Source organism: Anguilla anguilla, chromosome 3, assembly GCF_013347855.1.
Source record: "Anguilla anguilla isolate fAngAng1 chromosome 3, fAngAng1.pri, whole genome shotgun sequence".
NCBI lineage: Eukaryota > Metazoa > Chordata > Actinopteri > Anguilliformes > Anguillidae > Anguilla > Anguilla anguilla.
In genome coordinates, this window is record NC_049203.1 from 69,141,339 (window position 1) to 69,151,882 (window position 10,544).

The window sequence follows — 10,544 nt, forward strand, 5'->3', positions numbered from 1 at the left end:
TTCGTTGTCTAATCCGGGTCAGAAACTGATTTAGATAACACTGGCTTCACGGTAATTATGGCTTTTCATGTAATGAAACTTGTTTTTTGTTTTGCTTAGTTGAGGCCTGCTCTTTTCAGCTCCTCAGCTGCCACACTAACATTTCATTTTGCGACGGGGGTGGAGGACTGTCCAAATGACCGTTATTTACGATGCGTTTTTCCTGTCACATTGGACTGAGAAGCCACGCCCCACCCCCCCCCGGATTTGTCGGTGATGGTCCAGCAACCAATCGCACCTTCTGGAGAATGCATCAGAGCGAGAGACTGAGAGCTCGCGGCTCGGCCTGCGTCACTGGGCCCGATGGATCTCTCCCTCTCTCTCCGTGCAGAAACACCTCATCACTCCTTCTCTCTCTTTTTGTCTCAGTAAATGCAACAAGTCCGTTGCTTCTCTGTTCCAAGGACCGGAATCTTTTTCTATCTTTGTGAGACGAAAATTCAAAAGGGATGCATACAAACAGTATTTTTTTTTTTTCCTGGAAGCTTTGAATTTATAAATATGTAAACGTATATATATATATTAAAATGATGGTCATGTTTTGTAGGCTTTTTTTGTATTTAGAGCTTAATGTTTTTTTTGTTTTGTTTTGTTTTGTTTTTTTCCCTTGTTTTTTGTTTTGTTTTTTTGCACTGCACTCCTTTGAGGTTTTGTAAAAACGCACAGTGATGGTAGTACAGAGAACTCGCATGCAAACGAGCAAAAATCCTCCTCTCCCATTGGTCACTTCTACTCTGCCACGTTGACGGAAGTCCACTGCCTCTCCTTGCATGCTGTATACAATGGGCAACTGCAACTGCTCACTAACATATCGCTTTACCTTGGACAAGACGAAATTGTGTGAAAAGTTCTCTGCATTTATATTGTTTCATTGAGTTTTTTTTTTTCTTTTCAAGAGGAAAAAAAAAGAAAACCTATATATATATTTTTGCAAAGTCTGCATTAGTTTGATTAACTGTATAAGCTGTATAGTTTTGCCTCTCACAGATGTGTATTTTAAAATCTCGGTCCCCTGTGATTTAAGGAAACGTCGAGAAGCTAGTGGTGTGGAGGGCGGGGCCTCTGTCGGAGAGAGGCGTGTCTTGTATGCCCGTTCGGTGTCTCCTGTGATTGGAGGGAGGTGTGTCCCATCCACCCCGCTGTGTTAAGGTCATCTGCACTTGTATAGGCCTCCCCCTCCCCCCCCCCGCCCCCCACCCTCCCATCACAACGTGTACCTTACACTGCTGAGTTTATAATCTGTACTGAGTACAATAAACTATCCTTTCTGCTTCATTTTATATGGCCCGTGTTCTTTATTCGTTCTCTCTTCGCTTGCAGTCAGCTGACAACGTCCCCTGGCGCTCCCTGTACCCGACCTTACCGGTTAGCAACGGGTCACAGCCTCGGGTTGTTAATTGCTAGCTCTGTTAAAGGTTACCCCGCTCGTAAGGGGTATATGTACACAGAGTAAGTCAAACATATTTTGTGTGCTTTGGTAATGGGGAGAAAAAGCCTGCTTGTTTAGTAATCCTCCGTTGCTGTTGTAGGAATTGAGAGGTTTTTTTTTTTTTTTTGGCCCATGACACACAAGGCTATTCCAGGACTTTTTTTGTGTTCTTAGTTCTTAGACTAAGATTGATCACGTTTACATGTACAAACGTTGACAACTGTCTCATGATGTGAAAACTTGCCTCGTTAGTTTTAAGGCCGAATGAAGTCCGTGTAATTAAGTGGCGCACCGTCGCTGTTGTGCAGTAAGCGACACTGTGATGCTCACCTCAGTCTTTGCTGTAATCCTGATGAGATGAACGCTTTTGAAATGCTTCTGTACATGCACAGTAAGCGCTCTGAAGCTAGGCTGGGATGTAAAGGCAGACTCGTTTAAGGAGTCCCACAGTGAAACCGTGTTCTTCCTACCACACGTAGGCCGGACTGAAAAAAAAAAAACGGCGGTTCGGCCAAAGCTGCCCCCGCTTTTCTGTTGCCGTTGAACAGCAGTTGGGTGTTCGCCACGGGCTTCAAAGACAGCGGGCTAATTGTGATTCCCTTCAAATTCTGGTGGCGTCGCGTGAACACTGCCTTCGCACCGCACGTATTTGAGGGAGAGTAAAATCTTTACTGTTACTTTTCTTTGATATGCAGCATCACTTCCGAGTCGACAAGAACTCGCTACGCTGGTCATTTTTCATTTTGAAGAGCGTAATGTGATTGGATGTTTTTTTAAATTTTTTTTTTTTTTTTTAATTTAAAATATATATATAAACAAGTGAACGCAACATTTGTTATCTGTTGTTTTTTATGTTCACCGTTGTGCCTCTCGCTGCTCGACGTTTTTTGTGAGCAGGTGTAATGATCTTTGTATCGTGTCAGAGGCTCCTTTATGTAACTCCAGTGGCTGGACAAGGGGGCGCGGAAGTGTAGTTGCAACCCCTCTATTGCTTTCGTGTTGTGCGAAGGGAATTACTGAGGGACGCACCCATGACGCCGGGAAAACGTCATTCTGAGGAAACTCACAACATCGCAGAAGGGAACACCTGTGTGTTAAATGTTTTAGAACAGTTGCATGCATAATGTAGTCACTTTTATAACAACGTTGTTTAACGTTTAGGAAAATTTCAGAAATTTCAGATGTTGAGCTTTAGTGCTTTTTACTATATTTGTACCGAGGAAGGACATTTTGTTGCTGTTGCTGTTGCTGTTGCTGTTGCTGTTGTTTATTCAGCGCAACCAATTTTAATCCGGTGGCGGACATTTTATAAATATGAAAACTCCAGCACTGTGCGGCTATGATATGAACGCTGCTCTGTTGTGACGTCATTACCGCTGGGATGATTGCAGATCTGAGCCTCTTTCTCTGAAAAATATTTGTGCACTTTATTTGTTCAAAATCCCCTAGGTAACTAATTTCTAATTTCACTGGAAGCCATATTTATCTCATGGGACCATAAGATGTAAGCTGTTGCAAACTTCTTGATGAATTAGGCCTAGAGAATTGGAAAAGAAGGAACCTGACCAGGCATCAAGCTGAATTAACTTAAAGAAACAAATTATTGTTTAGATATTGATTTGATATATTTGTTCTAGATGCCACTTAACAGAAGCCTGCTGTCCAAGTGTGCTGCCTATAAATTATAATTAATACACAAGTCCACGTGCTCCATGGGCTGAAACTAAGGTCAGTTTAATACATGAAATGTTCATATTGGGGGGGTGTATGGCTTGGGAGGAGGGAAGACCTGAGAAGTGTGATTGACATTTGACACTTTTCTGGGAAGGACACTGACCATAAAGTCCAGGACTCGTTCGCGAGCTTGGCTTTCATCGCGGTACGTTCGCAGCTGTGTCTCTCTATTGATCGTCACGAGGGAGAAGAGTGCCTGATGGGCGTTGTTAACGGCCATGTTGTTCTAGTGGGGGGCTGGGCTAGGCTCCGGGCGGCTCGCGCGTCTGAGTGGGGAGGCCAGCCGCTGGGGCCGCCGCTCCTGCTCCTGCAGTGAAGGTTTTAGCGTGCTTCACCGCTAATGCTTTATTAATGCACTCGGCCGCGGTGCTGCAGAGCTACACGAATCCATATGCTGCTCCCAGCTGCCCCGTGGGTGTACACCGGGGCAAACACAGATTCAATTATTCATCTTTGCACCTTCGTTTCGGAGGGGAAGTAGCCTACAGCCAACCAAGCCGAGTGTAAAACAACACGCGTATCAGAAACCCCGAGGAATCGCAAAAAAATCACTGGCTTCTGATTTACGGCAGCTTCACAATGCCATTACTGTGTCCCCTGCGTCCGCAGCCTGTATGGTAAAGTACCACGGCCTGAACCTCCTCAGCTTTCTCGTAAAATGTATGTCCTACATGTGTTTTCTGTTAGGAACAAGGTGAAAAGGTAAATGTTGTGAACCTCTCATGCCACTACTTCATTCAAAAAATGCTCTAGTACAAACAATTCTGCCTATTTGCCTTTTAGGTGCATATAATGTTTGCAAATCTATGTTTTGCTGTTGTTGTCCGACCAACTTTGCTACTTTGTTGATGAGGGTTTTTGTGACTTTCTTTAAGTAAAAATAACCGTATCGACTCATTTCCTTTCTTCAACCCTTTAAATCCCTCAGGGTGTTTCCGTGCTTCACACTTTCACCTCTCTCTCTCGCTAAACAAAGTAGGTCAAAGTCAAGCGTGTTGTATTGGGTCATAGAAAGAGCTGACAGCAAATGGCGTATTGCACGTAGGTCTACATTACCAGAATACCCTGACTTTGCTTGTTTGCATGTCCAGTTTTGGCTTGGACATGCAGTGTAGAAACTTCAGTGTGTAGTAGCATCTACTGAAATGAGACACTAGTATTTCAGAGAGATTGGAGAGGACTTTGTTTATCGGTAAAATGATGTGAGGAGTTGAGCAATCTGTCTCTCATCTCTCTTGCCTCCCCCCCCCTCTCATCTCTCTTGCCTCCCCCCCCCTCTCTCTCCTCTCTCTTGCCCCCCCCTCTCCTCTCTCTTGCTTCCCCCCACCCCTCCTCTCTCTCTCGCCCCCCCCTCCTCTCTTTCAAGATTTGTTTATACAAGCTATATTTATTTGCTTGGAATTGCCCATTAATAGCATGACAGGAGTTACACCCATATGGCCAACCATCTGCCCCCCCCCCCCCCCCCCCCCCCCCCCCCCCCCCCCGCCCTCCTCCAGAAAATGGGACCGGATTGGACAACAAATAAGAAATGAGATAAAATAATGCAGAGAAATAAAACTTAGTTATTACAAAAAAATGACATTATTCCTCCTCAACAAAAAACAGCATGCATGGACAGTATTAATAATTAATAAAGTCTTCATTAACTCACAATGACTTTCAAGTAGCGTACGTCAGCATTGATAATTTGCGTCATAAATGTCACAATGTGTACTTAACTGATGAAAACGGGAAAAACAGCTCCTGTTTACATACAGGAAAGCTAGCTTGTTCCCCCTTTTTAAAAAAAATAATTACTTTCCCAACCAATCAAGCGAATCCCAGATTTTTATTGTGAGTTTCCATTGTGCACCGGCTTGAGCAGATGAGTCATTGGCTCCTTTTGATTGGTCCAGCTGCTACTCATAAACGGTCTGAGATTAGAGCATGACTGATGTGCTTTCAGGCACACAGGGCTGTTTGCTGGGGTGGGGGGTGGGGGGGGGGGGGGGTGTTGTCACCAGTCCCCCTCCCCCCACTCCCACCCCCACCTTCCCTTTCTTCACTGAGCTTGACGCTAATCCCGCTAACACTCCTGATCCACTTGCAGAGCGCGCGCACCCCCCCCCCCCTTGTCGTCGCTCCCCCCCCCCCCGAACCCCCCTTGTCGTCGCTCGCTATTCTTTTAGACAGTCATTCTCTTAACCTTTGACCCCCTGTCCACACGCCCAGAATACCTGCGAGTCCAGCACAAGGCCTAATTCACTGCGTCTGAGTTTTCCACAGGTCACAGTCAAGCCAGCCTCTTTGACGCCACTGAGTTGTGTGATGTATTGGAAAAAAAAAAAAAAATCCTGCGTGGAGATTATGACTTTACCCATTAACCTAATGGACTGTCCATTAATATATTCTGTTGCAGGCTAGGCTTACGCTAATATCTCCAGACAACTTATTGATAACCCCCCCCCCCCCCCCCCCCTTCCCCCCCGCCCCCGTGCACAAGACGGAGTGCTTTTTCACACTTTCCAGTCCTCATCTTGGGCCAGAGTTTTTCAACCACCTCATCGAAAGCTGTGTGCTCTAGACCGAGGACAATCAGGGGCCATAAAAACCTTCCGGAATGTTCCGTGTACCTGGGCTGGCGGTGGAACTGTGGCAGATGTGCAGGACGTAGAGACAATAGTCAGAGACAGAGAGACAGACAGGCAAGGCAAGCTGGCACACGCTCTTTTTCGGATGGTTCTGATGTCAGAGAAGGCTACACATTATTTGATCAATGCCAGTTAAAAAAAGAAAACGAAATACAAAAAACAAACCAAACATAAAGCTTCAGGATCAGACAAGAAATCGTGCCACGCCTGCGAGAATAATGGAGACAGATAAATCAAAACTTGTCATAAATAAAAGAGCTGTCATGGTTCTGCTCTTTTTAAGCTCACACATTGACACACGATGCATCTCACAGGCAGTTTGGATTAATCATCTCCAAAACAATTATTGGTGCAACTCATTAATGATAAACAAAAAGTGTAACAAGAGCATTCCAAATTTACAAAAGACCACTTCCAAACCCTTTAGTCCTTGCTAGCTTGCTAGCAGTATGGCTAAGGGTCTGTGTTCCTGGGTAAATACCATGGTTGCCATCTTTCCAAAATCCAAAGCATGTACAAGTTAGTTCAAAGTGATGCTAAGTTTCAATACAGATTGTAATTATTACTGTACTGGAATGAAAAGTTGTAAGTCACTCAAACTTTTATTTTTTAATGAGGTGTGACCCACACTCAGGTAAGGGAAGCAATGATGTTTGAGTTAAATTGCTTTTTGTAAAGAAGCATCAAAAGCACTACGTCTCCTTGAAGTACTATTTCTGCTACTGTAAAATTGTCAAAGAAGCATGAATATCTATCTTATCACCATAGTCAAACATAGATAAAGCAAAAAACTTGCTGAAAACTTGTTTTTGATTGTCTCCAGAAAAAAAAGAATTGTACCCCAGTGTGTGATGTCCCCAAAATACACATATTGCAGAGTATTTTATCAATCGTCTGTCTTTTCCCAGCATTCCGAGGAAATGTCAAGGAAAAACGGTTGGTTCTAATTTCTCTGAGTGCAAAGAGCCCTTTTCCCCACGGTGCCAGTTCCTGCTACGCATGGCAAATTGTGGTCACTCACTCACGGACGACCTTTGAGGGACGTTTTGTGGGAAGTGTGCGCAGGTGGTGCCAGCTAAAATGTGTCTGCGGAAGTGGGTTGCGCCGTGGGTCTGGACGGTTCCGTGCTTGTTTTTTCATATGCACTGCAATAACCACTCAGAGTGGATCTGTCTACACACAATGCACGGGATTGGTTGAGGCAGGTCACATGGGGTGCACCTAGACCTTGTAATGGACCCAAGTAAAAAATAGCACCAATTCTGGTGAATGAAGAAAAAAAATCATTTCCTTTTAATTCTAACTGGACACAGTTTTCTTGTTGGCTGACATTTTGGCTTATGGCAAAGTGATTTAGTTTCAATGTCAGCATTTTAGCGAGAGAGGATGGAGAGAGAGAGAGGGACAGAAGCGTGTGGCTGTCCTCAAGTTCTCTGCTAATTAGCCTAAATACTGTCCTGAGCTCTCACTAAGTGTAACACTGCCCCTAATCTCCTCCTTATGCAATCAGCTAGCGTTTCTACCCCAACCCCAATGCCCTCAACACATACACACACGTGTACACACGTACACACACACGCGCACACATACACTTACATACATACACACACATGCCCACACACACATTCACACATACTCATGCACACACATGCATACACGAACACATAGTTGCATATTTATTCAAATGAATGTATACTAAAACATATATCAAAATACAGTGATGAGCATGAAGTGCAAGTGTAGCTGTGCACCATCACTGTATATTTTTTAGGTTTTTTAATCGGAGGTGAGCATGTAATGCAAACTACCGATTTTTACACATGTACATGATGCATTTAAATACTCATCAGGCAAGATTCTCTCTCATTCTGTATTTTATCAGTATGAAAGGGACATGGGTTGCGCATTACACATCGTAAGTAAGCTGCTCCTGTTAAAGCTCACAGTGAGGATCTTCAGATGAAGAGGAGTCTGCTTTGGCATACCTGAAACAAGAACGGAAGGTGTATAAAAAAGGTATTTTAAAAAATACTTTATGGATGATGCTTCACGTGTGCCCTCAAAACTCAAACACAAGAGCAACTTTTGTGAAACGCAGAAGCACACTGTACAGAGCTCACTTGATTACCTGGACCAACAATATTATTGTTTGGAACAGAAGCCAGCCATTGCTCCATTGCTGGGGGAATTGAGTTTGACGACCCTGAAAGAACTGTGTCCCGCCTCCTGTTATTTTCAGCCTTTACTCAATTTGCAAACGGCAGCTTTGAGCAGAATCAAGAGCCCTGGCCAGAGCCATCCTCATAAATCTCATTAATAAACGGATAGCCATTTCCATTGGCTGGGCCTGTATTTTAAAACAGCATCTTTTGCCCTGAGCGAAGTGCGCTCAAGCATTCCTTATTTTGGGCTGGTCCCTGTGAAGTGCCCGGGTCAGGAGTTTTTCTTACTCTGGGCGTATGCTTTGTCGGTCCAAGTAAATGCCAAACCTTGTGGTGGTTCCTTCACAGACGTAAAAATGACTCAGAAATGAAAATCTGAACAGCAGTGCTCACTGGTAACAGTGTGAGAAGCTATTCTGTTACGTTCAAGAACAGAGCAGCACCCTTCCTACATAATTGTAGCGTTTAGAGCCTGACTTTCAGAATGAGATGAGTTCCTGGTCACAAGGGTACAAGAATAGTACATGTTAGGTCTACACTAATGTGCGGCAGTGTAGCATATAGGATGGCAGTGTAGTATAATGGGTAAGGAACTGGGCTTGTAACCTTAAAGGTCACTGGTTCAATTCCCGGGTAGGACACTGCCACTGTACCCTTGAGCGAGGTTTTAACCTGCACTGCTTCAGTGCATATCCAGCTGTATAAATGGATGCAGTGTAAATGCTGTGTAAAAATTTGCGTGAGTCGCTCTGGATAAGACCGTCTGCTAAATGCCTGGAATGTACTGTACTGTACTATACTGTGATGTGATGTAATGTAAAACTCTTAGCATGGAACCTAAAAGCCCTGCTGTGTGGTGGGGTCCTCAGACGCTGTGGTGCGCAGTATGTTTCGTGTGCCTGGGCAGCGCAGCAGTATCACTTAATTGATTTCCACAAGCTCAATATTTATTACCCGGCATTAGCACAGATGGACCGGCGCCATCGGCATGGCTACCGTTCCATTACAGCCCTTTATTATTATTATTATTATTGTTATTATTATTTTTTACGACCAGCCGTACGACTGCAAGACCCATTAGCGCTCGTTAGGAACTACAGTGTGAGCAGTGTTCTGTGAGGTTCCGAGTCCTTCATACTATCATTACAAAATGGATTCTAAAAAATTATCTGTCATCAGCCCTTACTGTTCCCTGGGTGTATACAATACACCATCATTAAACTGCCCTTTTAGAACCGTTACTATAATGATGATGATGATGATGATGAAGCAGCTTAATTGAAACTGCTGTAGAACCAGCTGAAACAAAACAAAAATCTTAGGTTTCTCAGCAATCAGATAGCCTAATTAGCTGAAAAATACTCTAATTAGCCTTACAATGTGACAAAACAGAGCTAAATATTTTAAATATTTTCTAATACATTAATATGTAGCCAATCTACAATCAGAGTATTTTTATTTACTTTCCTTACTGAACATAGCAAGCATTTGTTTGTAGCAAAATGAGGGAGAATGGGATGTTTACTGTTATGTTTGTCCGGTCTCCAGTGCTGGTGGATAAGGAACAGCAGTTGGCCAGCATGGTAAGGTGAAATATAACCGTCCTGATTTGTGTGGGTACAACTGCCCGCGATACAGTAAGCATGGGTAACAGTGTAGCAGGGGCAGTAGAGTGGGAGCGAGCACCGTGTGTGTGTGTGTGTGTGTGTGTGTGTGTGTGTGTGCGCGTGTGTGTGCGTGTTTTTGTGTGTGTGTGTGTGTGTGTGTGTGTGTGTTTGTGTGTGTGTGTGCACGTGTGTGTGTGTGCGTGTGCGTGTGTGCATGTTTTTGTGTGTGTACATGTTTGTGTTTAATGGCTGCTGATTTGCCGAAATTCATGAACAGTAAAAGGGAATGAAGATCCTATCTGAGAATACAAAATGGCTGACAGAGTTAAAACCTTGCTTTAAAAATGTGTTATGTTATGTTATATATATTAAACAGAATGGCATACCTCAGTAGTTCACATACCATGTGATGCCCATGCATTGCATGGATGGAAACGTTTCAAACACAGGAGTGTGCACAAAGGGACACGTGTTATAGCACCGGCTCGGAGGACCAAACAGAAGCCGGGTGTTTTAATGTCTCAGAAATTACATTTTAGATGAGAAAAAGAGTGCTGAGCGGAACGGAACTGCTCACAGGAAGCTGCTTAACGCATTTAGAAATCTGTAACTAACTTCACATGTGCCCTGTCTGTGTGCACCACTCTCAGTTTTTATTTAATGTGGATCTCGTGGACGTCAGGTCCATTTATGAATTCAAACGCCTGACATGAAGCAGCCATTGGGGAACTAAAATACAAAGTGTATCATGTCTGCCCCCTAATGGTGAAACAGACTTTCTGCATCTACCCATTCTTCTCTGGAGTTTTTATTTAAGCACTTGGCAGAGGCTTATAGCCAAATTGATTTACGAAAGGGGCGTTTAACATTTAACATTAGATATTAATTTTTATTATTATGTGTGTTATTGCTTACAATACCACTGGGGGGTGCTGTTTTA